Raw genomic sequence first — 17613 nt, forward strand, 5'->3', positions numbered from 1 at the left:
GTAATTATGTTAACCTAGATGTTGAGACCTGGTCTACGTTAGGAAATTAGGTTGGTACAACTATGTGGCTCAGGGGTGTAAAAAATCCACACCTCTGAGCGACACAGTTAAACCATACTAACCCCTGGTGTAGACAGCACTAGGTTGATGGGAGAATTCTTCCATCAACATAGCTACTGCCTCTCAGGGAGGTGGCTTTACTACAGGGGAGAGCTGTTGCAACAAGTGTCTATGCTGAAGTGCTACAGTGGCGCAGATGTGCAGCTGTTGCATTTTAAGTGTAGACGTAACCTTAGATTGTGAGTTCTTTGAGGTAGGTGCTGTCTTTCTTTACATGGGTAGCATCTAGCAGATTGTGGCATTATTGGCCAGGTGTCTGGCAGGGTGCTTTCCAGCCCAGGTAGACAGACAAGTGCTATCTCTGCTGAGCTACTATGCTAGGCCCCTGAGCACAAACCCACCTGACCTCCTGGGTAAGTACTCAGGCTGCTTTACACTGTTTTAGTTGAAATGGCATCCTCCCCACAGTGAAAGCAAAATAAACTATTTCCATAGAAGGCAACTGATAACTATGTCCACACTAGGGTTTACGCTAGTATAACCTTTTTGTAAGAAAATCACACCTCAAACTTATGCCAGTATAACTTTTCTAATTTAGACTCGGCCTGACACACAGATGTCTGTATAAGTCTGTAGTGAGCCTGGAAACCATTAACACAGATGCCCAGTGTTGATAATTTAAATGTCATCTATTTAATTCCTCCTGTAAAAAAGGAGAAGGACAGTTACAAAACTGTACTTCTTGTTTAGGTGACCCAAGTCATCCAAATCAAAAAAGAGCCAAGTACAAGGAACCTAGGCGTATTTAAGCCACATGGAGAAGGAGTCGAGTTTAATGAGCCCACAAAAGGCAACACAAATCATATTTGGAATATCTGCACAGGCTACTGATTTTGGTGGCTTATGTTGGTGAAGCACATTTTGTGGGCAGAACTTGGAGGAATACCACTACCTTAATTTTTTCTCCACTCTGACCCCAGCCCTATGGTTCACCCCACCCAACTGATGTGATAAAATACAACTTACCTGTCTGTGCTAGAGATTTAAAATGTGTTAGTTAAAAGGTGTTAGGTAACATGTTTTTAAAATATGTCTTTTGTCTTAGGGTAGATGGCCCTTAGTGTCCTTTTGTTAGCTCTGAATCTCCTTCCGCAACAAATTCAACTCTTTGTCCTCTTCATCAAGGTCCTGCATAACTTGACTTTCACCACTGTCCTGCTCAGACACAGCACACTACTAATTCCGCTTTCTTCTGCACCCCATTTGTTCCCTTCTTCCACAAGTGGCTGCACTTTCTTCTAAGCTTCCCCCTATCTCTTTCTGAAAGGACCATCCTTTCTGATCCTTCATGTCATACAATCTCCCTACTCAAAATTCTTCTTCAATATACACTTCTTTTGGCTTCTCTTGCCAATGATAGACCCCACTCCTGGGTCAAATTAGTAAAAATAAACTTTAGAATAATAACACACATACACACATACAAATAGAACACACACAATACAATGTGAAAAGGAATAACCTCTTGAATGTAAAATGTGTAATTCTCTGCATGTAAGTGTTTATCTCATTAAGGCTCCCTCTCAATCCTCCAGAGACCTTCTTGTTGGTATGCCTCTGAGCAATGCCCCATTGAAATCGAGTCTGTCGATACACATCTCTTTGCAGGACTGGTTTCCTAGAAAGAATGTAAATCTTAGCAGGACTATGTCACTTAATAAAAATGCAGGGACAAGTAGGATGTAGGTAGTAGACATAGCCAGGGGTTCTCAACCTTTTTCTTTCTGAGCCCCCCCCCATGCTATAAAAACTCCACAGACCACCTGTGCCACAAAAACTGTTTTTCTGCATATAAAAGCCAGTGCTAGCATTAAGGGGTAGAAGCAGGTCAATTGCCCGGGGCCCCACACCACAGGGGGCACCATAAAGCTAAGTTGCTGAGGCTTCAACTTCAGCCCTGGATGGTAGGGCTCGGGACCCTGAAATATTCCTTGCAGTCCTGTGTGGCGGGACTTTGGCTTTCTGCCCAGGGCCCGAATGAGTCTAATGCTCACCATGCTTGGCAAAAAGAAAAGGAGTACTTGTGGCACCTTAGAGACTAACAAATTTATTAGAGCATAAGCTTTCGTGAGCTACAGCTCACTTCTACTCTGAAACCTGTCATCATGCTTGGCAGACTCACTGAAACCTGCCCATGGCCTCCCAGGTGGCCCAGGACCTCTGGTTGAGAACCACTTATAAACAACTCCATATATAGGTCTTGAAGTCATGGACTGTGTCATAATATATTTAGGTAATGATAATACAGACCACAGATAGAGGAAGAGATAGAGGGGAAAAAACACATTGCCAGTGTGGCTTTTCCCACCTGGGAGAAGCCAGGGAATTTCCCCTCCCCTCTAAATCATCTGTTCCCTTACTCTAAACATTACTTACCCTTGCACTGAATGTATTTTCCCCCTCCTTCTCTTTCCATTTTTCTGTGGCTTGCATAATTATTTTCTCAACATTTTGGAACTATTTACCTCACTTAATGACTTCAAGACTTTTCTGCTGCTTTTCCCTCTAGGACTCTCTCAAACATCTCACTGCAGGAGCCCTGGCAATAAGACAGACATGTTCTGTCCAACCCCCTCCTCCAAGGAAAGAAAAAAAAAAGCCTTGTGTGTGTGCTATGGAGCAGAAAATGAGATTTGATTAGATAGTCAGTGATCTTTGTTCTCTGTTTTTATTTAGCAATTGCAAAAGGAAAGCATGTCCCACATATAATCTGGTTTTTGTTTGTTTGTTAATTTCCCCATCTGAGGAGACGCAGTTACCTAAATAATCCTGAGCAGAAATGTAAAGTTTCAGGTCATTCGTTCATTCACTTCAGACCTGATCCAAACCCCATTTAAAGTCAATGAGTTCTCATTGATTTCAGTGGACTTTGGATCAGGTCCAGAAAGCTCACAGACAAAGTGTGTCTCATGAATGGCGATGGACAGCTGGGAAAGCTGATGATTGTATCAGAGCTTTTTGTTTTGTTTTGCAAAGTGAGACCTAAGGGCCTGGTCCTGCAAATGGATCCACATATGAGGATCCTGCACAGAGTTCCACTAAAGTAAATGGTCTTGTTTGCTTTCTACCACAGATCCAGGTCTTCTTACGGCTTGTTTGCATAGGGAAATAGACCAGAATAGCTATTGGAGAATACATTTCCACAATAGCTATTCTGGTCAATTTCCCCATGTATCTAAGACCTTTGTAAGTTTGGGAGCCATAATTTTGTAGCTACCATTGCTTCTGGATTTTTAATCACCATCTCATCTAACCCCGCTCAGAGTAATTCATTTAATTGAAACACAGTGTTTAAAATGTCATTGGCAGCCTTTCCCTTTCAATATAGCTAATGCTATCACTGTTTTAACTGAACAGGTATTAGCAATGGTGGGGAATTTTTGCCAAAATTCCCTAGTGTGGACAGAGCTAATGGGACGCTGCAAGGGAGTCAAGGTTCTTGTTTGTGGATCTGATTGCAGGATGAGCCTCTGGTTTACAGGCTGCAAGATTAGTGCCATATGTCCTGAGCTGTGTTTTTTATGTGTATTATTTGATATCCCTTCCACTCTCTTTTTTCTTTCTAGGTTGTATTGATTTTAAAAAAAGATTTTTTTTTAAGAGAAAGAATCTAAAGCCCTGATTTGCACACAAAGGTTATGTCTGTACAGCCTCTGGGAGGTGTAATTCCCAGCAGGGGAGAGGTACACGCACTAACTCTGCTTGACCTAGTGCCTAAAATAGCAATGTGACTGCGGCAGCACAGGTGGCAGTTTGGCCTAGTCAACCATGTACAATCCCACCCAGTCCCCTGGGTACACCCTCGGGCAGCTACCCGAATTGCCGCCTGGGCAACTGCAGCCACACTATTTTGAGGCACTAGCCTGAGCAGAGCTAGTGCGCGTACGACTACCCCAGCTGGGAATTATACCTCTCAGTTGCTTCATATATGGATGCATAGTTGTACCAGTTTAAATAAAGGTGTGATCTTAAACTGATATAGTTAAATTGGTGCAGCATTGGCATGGACACTTAGAAGTTTAAAATGCAACTTCTATAGGTAGATGAGCCCTAAAATTTGTACAGTCTCTATCCCCTTTCTAGTAACTGATTAGTTTATTCATGAGATGGTATCAATAGTCACCAGAGTTAAGAAATCCACTTCCAGTTAAAAAAAAGCTATATTTAATTGTTTCTTTCTAAAGGCTGGTTTTTATAAGCAGACAGAAATCTCTTAGGATATTTCAGGCTTCTTTTTGAAGTTGGGAGGGGGAAGTATGGTTGAAGGGAGGGGAAGGAGTTAGGAGACATTTCTGTCCCTTCTCCCATCTGTTGCCAGTTTTGCCCAGGGAGAGCTGCAAGCTGTGGGGCAAGGAGCTTTTCAGTAAAAGGGTCAGTAGTTTGGTCACTGAGGCATTCCTCCAGTGCCTACGCCTGCATGATAGATTAGTGCATATGCAGAAGGGACGAGGGAGGGAATGTGGAAAAAACAGATGTGATCAGAGATGCATGATTATACAGATTGCAAATTGCAAAAAAAGAAAAAGGAAATTTCTCTTGCCAACTTTCCTTTGTTTTATTCAATACTAACGTGAGCAAAAAGTTTTAAACATTTTGCAACATTTTAGATCATTTAAAGAAAAGATAATGAACATGTAGTAACAACAATCACAAGGCACTTATGATTTTTTAGTTTTCACTATGCTGCAGTATTTGATTTACTTTACTGTCAGTAAGAAACGGGCTATAATTGCTGTATTGTCATTGCCAAATGGCTACAAATCAGGATTACTTTGTTTAGTGTACAGAATGGGACAAAGGAGATAGAATCCTGCTTTGGAAACTCCTTTTGTTTGTGCCAAGGGGTCCCCTAAAGTATTTTAGTTCTGAGAGGGAGAGTTCCCATTAAGAAAACATTGCTAACGTCTCATTAGTGCAAGAGAGTGCAACATCAGGGGCTCCCAAGAGATTGATGGGACCATAACATAGGAGACATTAACTACAAAAGAGCTTTTACAATGAAAAGCCATTGGTCCAGTCCTCCTCCCTTTGAGGTCAATGGCAAAACTCCCACAGATTTAATTCTAGCAGAATCAGTCCCTGGTTAGTTAGCTGGACCTCTGCTCATTTAAAAAAATGTTCTACAGTTTTGTCACTTTAATTAGAAGCGGGGCCCAATCTTGCAAGTACTTATTACTGTATATAGTCATAGGCACAGTCACCAGGAATGGGGCACAGTCATTTTAAGCACCACCTTTTGTCCCCCCCAATATTTGTCACAGTCCATTTCTCACATGGGTTTTGTCTACATTCATTTTTTAATTTGAGTTAATTGTCATTCAATCACTTTAAGTTAAAAATCGATAGAATGCCAAATTTCAGATGCACTTGGGTGAACAAGATCCCTGAGGTCCAGATGACTGCCCCCTAATCTAACAAATAAAGGTTTTGTTTGTTTGTTTTAAATTTAAGGGAGTCTGTGTTGGGAGAAAACTATGAAATAGTCTGTGTATAGGTGGGAGGAACAACTGAGTATTACCAGAAAACACCCCCTTTCATCATTTGTGCATTGTTTAGTACACTGTGAGAACCTTGTAGTTTAGGAGACAACAGATTCTTCAGGTGAAATTTATGATGCTGGGGAAGTGGTGAATGATGTGAGCACATTTTATGGTCTGTTAACTAAATATTCATTTTATCATCTGAACATATTAAAAACATGCCCCCACAGGTACAGGTCTCTGAAATAAGAGTCTTTGAAATAAAATCATTGGCTGTTTTAAATGTATATGTGAAAGATTTGATCTTACTGATAATCTTTCAATAGTAAGGTAGTTTGTAAAAATTGTTATTCACAGCATCTACTTTTGGAAATGTCTTCTTAGAATTTACAGCCAGGAAGCTCTGCATGTTGCCCCCACCCCAAGCACTGCCCCCACAGCTCACATTGGCTGGGAACCGTGACCAATGGGAGCTGCATGGGCAGTGCCTGTGGACAGACCAATGTGCAGAGCCACCTGGCTGCACCTCCACGTAGGAGCCAGAGGGGGGACATGCCATTGCTTCTGGGAGTTGCTTGAGGTAAGTGCTGCCCAGAGCCTGCACCCCTGACACCCTCCTGTGCCCCAACCCCCTGTCCCAGCCCTGATCCCCCTCCTGCCCTCCAAACCTCTTGGTCCCAGTCCGGAGTACCCTCCCACACCCTGAACTCCTCATTTCTGGCCCCACCCTAGAGTCCACACCCCCAGCCGGAGCCCTCACCTGCTCTGGCACCCCAACCCCCAACTTTGTGAGCATTCATGGCCTACCATACAATTTCCATACCCAGATATGGCCTTCAGGTCAAAAAGTTTGCCCACCCCGATCTAGAAGATAATACAGTGATAAGTAACAGCGTGGATTTGTTAAAAACAAATCGTGTCGAACCAACCTGATAGCTTTCTTTGACAGAGTAACAAGCCTTGTGGATGGGGGGAAGCAGTAGACGTGGTATATCTTGACTTTAGTAAAGCTTTTGATACTGTCTCGCATGTCTATCTCATAAATAAACTAGGGAAATGCAACCTAGATGGAGCTACTAGAAGCGGGATGAAAGACTGGTTGGAAAACTATTCCCAGAGAGTAGTTATCTGTGGTTCATAGTCATGCTGGAAGGGCATAACGAGTGGGGTCCCGCAGGGATCAGTTCTGGATCTGGTTCTGTTCAATATCTTCATCAATGATTTAGATAATGGCATACATAGTACTCTTATGAAGTTTGTGGATGATACCAAGCTGGGAGGGGTTGCAAGTGCTTTGGAGGACAGGATTAAAATTCAAAATGATCTGGACAAATTGGAGAAATGGTCGGAAGTAATAGGATGAAATTCAATAAGAACAAATGCAAAGTACTCCATTTAGGAAGGAACAATCAGTTGCACACATACAAAATGGAAAATGACTGCCTAGGAATGAGTACTGTGGAAAGGGAAGTGGGGGGTCATAGTGGACCACAAGCTAAATATGAGTCAACAGTGCAACACTGTTGCAAAAAAAAGCAAACATCATTCTGGGATGTATTCATAGGCACTGACTCCGTGGGTGATCCAGGCTGGAGCACCCATGGGGAAAAATTAGTGGGTACTCTGCACCCACTGGCAGCCAAACTCCCCTCACCACCTCCTCCTCCCCTGAGCATGCCACATCCCCATTTCTCCACCTACCTCCCAGCACTTCCTTCCCGGCCGGCGCCAAACAGCTGTTTTGCAGTGTTAGCACGCTGTCGGAGGGAGGGAGGAGCAGGAACATGGCACGCTCAAGGGAGCAGGTGGGGAAGAGGCGGGGCCGGGGCAGGGATTTGGGGAAGGAGTTGGGACGGGGACTTTGGGGAAAGGGTTGGAATGGGGGCGGAGCCTCATGGAGTGGGGGTGGGGCTGGGGGTAAAGTGGGGGAGGTCAAGCACCCAAAGGAAAGGGGAAGTCGGCACCCACGGATGTATTAGCAGGAGCGTTGTAAGCAAGATACAAGAAGTAACTCTTCCACTCTACTCCGTGCTGATTAGGCCTCAACTGGAGTACTGTGTCCAATTCTGGACGCCACATTTCAGGAAAGATGTGGCCAAATTGGAAAGAGTCCAGAGAAGAGCAACAAAAATGACCTATGAAAACATGATCTATGAGGGAAGATTGAAAAAAATGTTTAGTCTGGAAAGAGAAGACTGAGAGGGGACATAACAATTTTCAAGTATGTAAAAGGTTGTTACAAAGAGGAGGAAGAAAAATTGTTTTTCTTAACCTCTGTGGTTAGGACCCGAAGCAATGGGCTTAAATTGCAACATCAGCTTAACATACCCTCTAGAGTGCTGGATTTGGGCTTGCATACATGCGGGATTTTGTAATTTACTGTCTCTACTGGTCACTGATTTTGTGAAATTAAGAGGTAATATCATTGTTAAATTCTAAGAACTCCAAAAGAGATATGGTGGGTGTGCAAATATATTTTATTGGACCAACTTCTGTTAGTGAAAGAGACGAGCTTTTGAGCTCCACAAAGCTCTCCTTCACTTGTGTCTTTCACTATCAGCAGTTGGTTCAATAAAAGATACCAGTCACTAGCTGTTCTTGTCACTCTCAGATCCTGGGACCAACAGCCTCAGATGGGTACAACAATAGTGCAAAGAACTCCAAGAACATGTAGTCTAGTAGGAGGCATATTAAAAGAACAGTGCACTATTTGGAATGTAGAATTGTTTTATTTAATCTTATGCAGTGTTAGGCTGTTCCCCTAAAATTTAATTTGTAGTTTAGCCTGTGAGTATAGTGCTTATTCTCAGAAGGTATATATTAAAACAGACAGGGATCCTATTTTTAAAAAGGCTGATGAAAAGAACAATAGCTGGAAATTATTTTGTGATATGTAAATATAATAGTCATCACTTGGGTGGTTTTTTTTTCCAGGTGATTCAACACAATTGTAGAAGAAAAGGTAAATGGCACATGAAATGAAATGAAACTGTTCTTTATTCATGCAATTTGCTCTATCATTAAATACAATCCTTTGCTTTGTGTTACTTAAAAAAGAGTAGTCTTTGAAATTAGACCTTTGTAGATAACAATCAATTTATTAAATGCTATGTCTTAAAATAGCAACATTACCTATCAATATGATAACTATGTGAAAAGTCCTACCTTGCACAGCATGATGTGCTTTCTTTCTTTTAGCAGATGTCCTATAGCTCAGAAACATTTAAATCCCAGTGGATATGGGAAAGTTACTAAGGTAACCAAGCTTTCGATTTAAGAAGTAGGAAAAACCAATCAATAATTTATCTAGAAACTAACTATTACAACTTTTGGAGTCAATTATATACAATGTAATCATGACATGACAATTTGACTTCTAGGAATCAAGACGTCTAATCACGGTTAGCAATTTTTTTTGTCAGTAGGAATAAATTCTTGTAGCTCATGGATTAAATTAGCGAGCAAACTGTGACTAAAGTATTGCTTAAAAGATTTCAACTAGGGAGAGTGGATTAAAAGAAAGGGTAATTTATTTAACAGGATGGAATGAAAATATAATCAAGTCAATGATAAACTGAAATAACTATACTTAAAGCTTCTGTTGGAAGTGCTGAACACAATGGAAGATTAGCTCAAAGAATGATTTTTTTAATAGTGTTTTTGTTTTTAGCTTTTGTTTTTGCCTATTAACATTTTAGGCCATGATTCTATAAACACTAGGACTACTTATGTGCTAAAAGTTAAGTACATGCCTGCTGGAATGAAGCCCGGTTTTAACAAAGGCAAATTTAAGGCATATGTTTCTAAAACATAAACATTAATAAATATTTGCTTCTTGTCCTCAGAGTTATATTTAATTAATCTAGTCATAAAGATGAGCAGGAAAGCCATTAACATTTCTCCCTATATATCAAAATGTGTCTTTCATGTACCTTGGCAGTGATGGTAAAATTATTTTTTTCACTTGTTAAAACAGTCTTCAATGCAGATGAATAAAAAGGAGATGAAATGTTTAAAAATAAGTCTGTTATATACCTTGGTTGAAGATTATGGCCTGGGTCATCACATGCCAAATGCAAAGTGACCTTAAAGCTGGCACAGTTGGCATGGGAACATAACCTGACTGTGGGATAAACACGAATGGTGTAGAGATGGTGTGAGAGCTCCTGCGTCACACCTATAGCTGATACAGAGGTTGAGGTTGGGAAATAGAGAGATGGCCAAATTTTCCCTACATTTTGCTAATCCCCGGTTGCTATATTGGGCCATTGGGGGAATTTACAGTTAGCATAAATTACATTGGCCTTCACACTACTTTTAATTTACATTGAAGGAGCTGTCTGGCACACAGCTGGCCCAGCACTGGGAATTGCAGAAGTGGTTTAAAGGTGAGGCTCTGAACTTTATGTTATTTTAGCTTTTAACTCGGGGATTTCTGGTGTATGAGTTTATGTTGTTATTAAAAGTGAGCTGCAAAGCAAAATGTTTTTGTCCTTTCATACTTCTATATGATGTATAAAGACTGGTCAAACTTTGTTTCTGCTTTTCCTTTTAGTAGAATAGTAGAAATGTTAGTTTCTCGCTTCCCACTTTTTGCTGGAGGATCTCAGTAAGATTTTTGGAGACCCTGAACAGTGATGTCTGAAGAAGCTGCAATCTGAGTTGTAGGTGTCCCTCTCCAACGTAAGTGAAAGTGTAGAGGTGCTAATTCATAGATAGCATAAGAGTCAGCGTCTCCTTTCCTCTCAGGCCTTGTCTATGTTGAAAAACTTGCACTGGTATGGTTAAGATCAATTGAAGAAAATGATCATCTTCTTTTTCAGTTGTCTTTGGATCTGTCATATGGGGAGTGAAGTGAGGAGCCAATGTTTCCAATATTAAAAATAAGCAGAGAAACTTAACATAAATAAATAAAAATTAAAAAAATACAAAAATTGGAGGCAATCTTTCTTTATCAAAAAGGAGCAGTCCAGAGCCCAGAGCCAAACTTTTACTTTTCAGTTCACCTTTAAAATAAGAATATACATTCTTAATTATTCTCAGTAGTCTACATATGATTGAAATATATATAATTAAACTTGTTGACTTTCCATAAAGAGTACTATACAAGTCAGAATCCTATTAGAAGACAATAGTGAGGATTATTGCTTAACTTTCTACATGGTGTTCTGAATGAGGAGGAAGGAAGTCGTTATATTTGTTTTATTTCCCAGTTCTGGGAAAACATGACAGTGAGGATGCAGACGCTAACTAGAAATAGAAGGACTTTAAACTGTGTGAATAGGAGATTATCTGCAATTTTGTGTGTTTAGGGCATCTTTGCTGTGTTACATGTTTTTCTTGACCTTGGCCTTGTTTCATATTATTTGGTATAGAATTTCAATGTTTTAGATTTGTTATTTGTAAAAATATTTAAAAATTATGACTATAAAGGTTATTTAAAAAAATGTATTCCACTTCACTCTTGCGTGATTACTATCATGTCAACCTTGGTATACTTTTCCAGTACTAGAGTTTATTTGTTAAACTGGTTCCTTGTTAAAATACAATCAGATTTGTTGCATTCTCATTATAATTTTCCCATACATAGAATTTCAGTCTTTTTGCAGTATGTGTCTTATAAACCTATGTTATACTGGAGAATCATTTAACCAATTAGAGGAATATATTGCTCCTAACTATAATTTTTTTGAGTCTCCACCCTGTAATTTAATATGTAGCAGACATTTGGGTTTCTTCTGTTTTCCTGCACCATTCTTATTGTCCCACAGGTTTAGATACCGTTCCTTAAATAGGAACATGCTTCAGTGTGTTTTCTTTACAAAATAGCCCTGTTTGCTATTATAGTAATAGTGTTTGTTTATCCCATTTGCTATAAATAGTTGTAGTCACCACTCACTCCTATGCTCTGTCAGAATACCACCACAGTTATAACTTCTGACTATTAGAACTGTGCATCCCACTATGCGATAAAATAATTGCCAGCTTATAAAAGGCCCTTCCTTGTTTTCCACGTGCATTTTAAAGATATCTGATTTTGCTGTCCCATATTTTATAATAAAATGTCTCTTTTCTTCAATTGTACATTTTTTATTTTGTTGAAGGGACGTTTAAATTTAGATTTAGGCTGGAACTGGTGAAAACAGCTTATTTATGTTAATTTGGTTTTGGTTTACGTTTGCTCTATGAAGCTCATTCATTCATCCACACCAGCCAAGTCTGACTAGGAATGATTGCCTGCCACATTAGTTTCCAGGCTTTAGATTTGTGCTATACATTTGAAATGAAGACTTATGAGTTTTGTGGAAAAATCAGGTATCTAATGAGAGCCATTGTATTAGATAGATAAATATATTTTACTGTGTAATTAAAAAAAACCCAACTATCAACCAAAGAAAAAGCAAACAAATACAAAATCACCCATTCTTTTAAAAAGAAAATTATGTTTTATGAGGAATAGTAATATCATAATGTAGTAAGGGTGAAATTCTGACTCCATTGAAATCAATGGGATTTTGCCATTGATTTTAACGGGGCCAGGATTTCATCCTAGGACAATGCAGAAAAACATTGGGATCAGGGATGAGGTTACTGTAGTGTGATGACTGAGAGAGGGGGTATAGCAATGTAGAATATGGAATCAGAGTTTGTACAGTGCCTAGCACAATGGATTCTTGGCCCATGACTGGGGCTCCTAGTCTCTACAGTAATAATACATAAATTAATAATGTGATTGAGTAGAGAGACCTGTATCTTATTATGCTTTTGCCACTGACCATGGGCCAGAGACATAACTTCTTTGCACCTCATTTTTGCATCTAAAAATGGAGATGAGACTTACATACCCGCCTTTGTAAGGTGCTTTGAAATCCTGTAATGAAAGGAGCTGTATAAATACAAACATAGTATTTATTATGGAATTCACTTATCAGTGAAAATTGTCCATGTAAAGAGCTATAGTACAGAGATGAACTTGAAGAAAACAACAGGCTGGAACTTATGTTATACTATATTACATTAGTAAATTTCAGACTTACCCTGCAAACCTTTTCTTACATGAGTAATACTTATTTATGGGAATAGTCTCATTGCTAGAAATCCAGTGGACTTAGAAATCTACTCTTATTCCTACTCTTAGAAATCTACTAAATGTAAAAACTCCTCTCCTTTGACTTTTCCCACCTGGTGGGGGGGTGAGCATGAGGGACTATGCAGCTTTTGGAGAGGGACCTTATGGCAACATGGCTCATGAGTGAGCTTTACTGCACGGGGAGGGGCTGGTTCTTCAGGAGTGGACCTAGATTTTCATGCGACACTTTAGGCTTCACACAGCTTAAAGTCACTATTGCCTTGTTATGTTTGAAATTAGGGTATGGAGAAGTGGTTCTGAGCCTTAGAGGCACAGCCCTCTAGAGTCTCTCAGCAAGAGCTGAGCTACTTAATTATATCACTAGGTCTTTGTAAATGTAGCCAAATTTAAGAAATTATTATAAATGTTTCCTTTATTCCTCAAAAATTCCAAGAAAGAAAAGTGTATGTTGGTTTTCATTAAGAAAAAGTAGCTAATTGTTGGACAGTTTCTTTATATCACTCTAGGCCTTATAGTACTGGTCATGGTCACTGCAACAATCAAACAAGAGGACATCAAAAGTAGCTAATTGGTGGGCAGCCCAAGTGACTAGCTAAGAATGTTAATACAATCAAACAGGGGGTTCTGTCTATTAGCTCCTCCTTCTTCAACACTCTGCAACAAATCCTCTGTGGACCCATTAGACTCCAATGTATCCCTTAGGGATATGCTGGACCATAATACAGAAAAGGTCTTGTACAGAAATGTCAAGCTTACAGATTCTCAGTTGGGAGCCACCATTTATAAATTTTACATTTCCAGAGCATCCATAGAATGAATCTCACAGCTATAGTCAGATAAAGTAGTTCCCTATGGAATCTCACTAGCTTCTTTCTAAGTCAATTATTGCCATCTAAAACCTTAATGACTTTGCTCAGGATTTCATTAAGTTGGAAGCAAATCTAATTAGCTCCTTGGTGTTACCAGGAGGGCCCTGTAGCTCTGCCTGGACCAAAGATTTCAGTGACAAGATAAAATTGATGTCTCCACCCTTCAAGGACACCTGCCATTTAGGGGACAAAAATGCTGCTAGACTCTGTTCTAAAGGAATCCTCAGCAAACAAAGCCATACTCTTAGCGGATTCCTCCTCTAGCTTGCTGTAGCTCCTATGGGCACCTGTGGCCTAATTTGTTAATGTAAAGTGCCCTATGAGGGACAGACCATCAAAACTCAGGTTCCCCTCCCTCCTCCCATTCTCTTCATAAATGAGGACAAGCTGCTCAACCATCCAATCAGTTCAAGCAGACAGGTAACACATCCCACTTCTTCCTCCAGCTCATTCTTAAGAGGAGGTAGGATGTTCAGAATGGCTATTTTTTACAAAAGGAAAGGGTTTTATTGTCTTGTCTACTATTAAATAACCTTTTATCACGGTGTAACACTCTCCAGCTCTCACCTGCTGAATAAATTATACCATTACTAAATCTTGGTTGGTGGTTTTGGGATGCGGTGATCCTTGGATGCATTTCAAATTATAAGACAATAACCCTATTCTGAGAAGTCTGTTTACAAGAAGTTGGAATTGGACTCTCAAATCCACTGCAGACCAATGTTCCCTCTAATTTTTGACAGGCTATGTGCACAAAAAATTTATTCTGTGCAAATTTTTGACAGGCCGTGTGTGCAAAAATTGCTTCTGTGCAAATTGTGCTTCTGTGCACATTTTTGTGCATGCAGTGTTTCGCCGTGTGCACAGGGTTTAAGATCTGTGTGCACGCGCACATGCGCACACCTTATAGGGAACAGTGCTGCAGACCTTGACTTCACTACAACAGTTCAGTATTACCACAACCATTGCAAGCCCCTGGCATGCTGGTAACATACCTTGCACCATCATACATTTTTGTAACAGTGCACAGGTGATGTTTATACTACTTTTGCATTTTTTCTGAGCAAATTCCACCACCAGTTTATGCTACACCATTATAGCACTAGCAATAAATGCAAATATTGCAGCTGTAAAGGTTCCATTAATTTTCCAATGGAATTCCACAACACTCCTGCAAACTCTTCAGGAATATTTCTGTTAGCTCAGTGTACTGTTTCCATCATTTGTCAACCTACTCACTCAGGCAGGCTCCGAAGCACCTGAGGCAGTACTTGGCTGGTCTCAGTTTTGCTTGCTACCCTTCATTCCCTTTGTGGTGGGTCATGCACCCATCCCAATCAGGAGAAGGCTAACAAGCTCTTCTGGGTTCAATCCCTACCAAATAGACACACCTGCAAAGCCTGCGCCAGATGGAGGAAACAAGTTTAAAAAGGAGAGCTGCTCAAAAGAAGAGTGGGCAACCAGGAAAAGGTGCTGCATCTTGTAAGGAGCTGACTCTTGTTATAAAATAACTGAGAGGGAAACTCTGATAAGCTTCTGCTGCTTACAAAGACTTGCTAAAACCCCAAAAGACATCTGAAAAGGGGAAAGGTTTCTGAAGCTGCCTGAGTGTGAGCCCTGACAAAGGCCCAGCCTATCGCACCCCTACTTTTTACCTCCCAGTTTAGGGCAAGCCCTACTTCCAAATGGCCAGAGCAGCAAAGATAACACATAACACAGTTTTATTAGTAACTTTTATAACATGAAAACCTGAAGAAGAACGCTGAGTAAGCTTGAAAGCTTATCTCGATTTCACCAACAGAGATTGGCCAATAAAAGATATCATTTCAAACACCTTGTCTCTCTAGTCTTCTGGGACCAGCACAGCTAGAACTACACTGAAACTCATAGACATTCTGTGGCAGGAGATATGGGATAGATGCAACAATCCACAATAGGTCTGTGACAGGACAGCCATGTGTAAATATACAATTTATAATTTTGTATTCAACTTTTGAGGCTTTATATCATTTCTATATGATTATCTTGGTGTTTTTTGAACAACTGGTAAAGCATTGGTGTTCTTTGAACAACTCAAAAAAGTTTGCTTACTTCATGCATTCAGATTTGGATTTCCAAAGATTTTGGAAGTGGCTGAGGAGGACAAGGCCATTTTGAAAATGTCATTATTGGATCATTAGGACTGATGGCAGGACAGGAGTGGGATGGTCAATGAGGATGTTGTTTACAGTCCGTTCTTGTTTCGAGGTGAGATGAAGAATGAGGCAGACCCAACTGGTTTTGATGAAGGAGATAGCAGATTAACTTATAGAGTTAGTGCTAGGAGGGCTAAGGGCATTGTTGCAGCTGCAGTGACAGTGCTTTCAGTCTATAGCAAAGACGCACTGCAATGGTACAATAACCTAATGCAGCGGTGATGAGAGTAGCTCCAAGCAAGTGCATTTGCTAGACATAGTGAATGTATGAATATATGTTTTGAAATTACATATGCAGAGACATTCTTCAACCACTCCTGAGCCAAGTCATTATAGGTGGTTCATTTCTTGTAGACATTGTGGCAGAAGTCAATCTTGAAGGAAGAGAGGATAGTCATAGCAGATGGAACACTGGTACGATGTCCCATGCACCATTGCAGAAACTTTTGCATGTGGACACAAAGGCCCAGATCTAATGGTGTATTAGGGCATGTTAGGGCCAGGATTAAGAAAAAGCCAGTATGTGCCCATAGGCCATCCCAGCACCACTCTCAAACTACGGTCTTGTTTCCTAGAGTCTCAGATTTCATTTTATAGAAGAAATAAGTGTCTAGCTCATATGGTTGCAAAGAAAACTTCAACAATGTGAATCACATGTAACTGCAGAGACATCTGTGTGAGGACTGATCTACACTGGGAACTTACATAGGCATAGCTATGTCTCTCAGACCTTGTCTACAGTTAGGATATATCTATTCTAGAGAGCTTACAGTGGCATAGCTGTACCAATGCAGCTGTGCTGCTGTAAGATCTCACAGGTAGCCGCTCTATGCTGATGGGAGCTCTCCCATCAACATAATTAAACCACTCCCAATGAGTGGCCCCAGCCATCCCCAATGTCAAGCTCTCCTGCCGACATAGCATAACTTGTTTGAGGGGTGCTTTTTCACACCCCTGAGTGACATAAGTTTTGCCGACATAAGTGGTAATGTAGACATGGCTGTAGAATGCTGCAGCAGTGCCACTGTAGCACTTCATTGAAGACACTACCAACACTGATGGGAGGACTTTTCCCGTTGGCATAGGTAATCCACCTCCTGAGAGGTGGTAGCTAGGAATTTTCCCATTGACATAGTGCTGTCTCTGCTGGGGGTTATGTCAGTTTAATTGCGTAGTGCATGTTTCACACCCCTGAGTGACACAGTTATACTGACCTAATTTCCTAGTTTAGACCAGGCCTCAGGGGTATGAAAAAATCCAGATCCCTGAGAGATGTACTATTCCATCCTAACTCCCAGTGTAGACAGCGCTAGTATGATGGAAGACTTCTTCCATTGACCTAGAGCTTGTCTATGCTACCACGCAGGGTCGATCTAAGATACGCAACTTCAGCTACGTGAATAACGTACTTAGATCTACTTATCGCGGTGTCTTCCCTGCAGTAAGTCGACAGCTGATGCTCTCCTGTTGACTCGGCTTACGCTTCTTGTTCCGGTGGAGTACTGGAGTCGACAGGAGAGCGCTCAGTGGTTGATTTATTATGTCTATACTCTGAAGTTAGGAGAATAAGATATAAACTTGTATTACTGATGTAAACATGTTAAGTGGAAGCCATTAAGGATGCTTCAGAATCAATGAACTGTGAATGGGTTTGTTTACCTGCAAGCCTTCCTATGTACGTGTCTTCCAGCTACTAGGTAATGAAGAAGGAGGTCTTACAGTGATGTGATCATGTTACCTGAACTGGAATCCATCTTAAACCTGCTGGTTTTCCATTTAGAACGGGGGGGGGGGTGGGGATCCAGAGAGACAAAAGATTCCTGCCTTGTGCCAAAGCTATAAAAGAGGGTGGAACAAAA

At 40.6% G+C, this 17613-nt stretch overlaps 1 long non-coding RNA gene across 1 annotated transcript in view; it reads right to left on the reverse strand.

Moving 5' to 3' along the window:
- Positions 1 to 8579: 8579 nt before the first annotated feature.
- Positions 8580 to 17613, reverse strand: part of LOC119856132 — a 77737-nt gene continuing 68703 nt past the window's right edge. The window contains exon 3 of the long non-coding RNA XR_005293174.1: positions 8580 to 10606. This is a non-coding gene — a long non-coding RNA (uncharacterized LOC119856132). The remainder of the gene's footprint in view (positions 10607 to 17613) is intronic.

Source organism: Dermochelys coriacea, chromosome 5 (genome assembly GCF_009764565.3).
Source record: "Dermochelys coriacea isolate rDerCor1 chromosome 5, rDerCor1.pri.v4, whole genome shotgun sequence".
In the NCBI taxonomy this organism is placed as follows: domain Eukaryota; kingdom Metazoa; phylum Chordata; order Testudines; family Dermochelyidae; genus Dermochelys; species Dermochelys coriacea.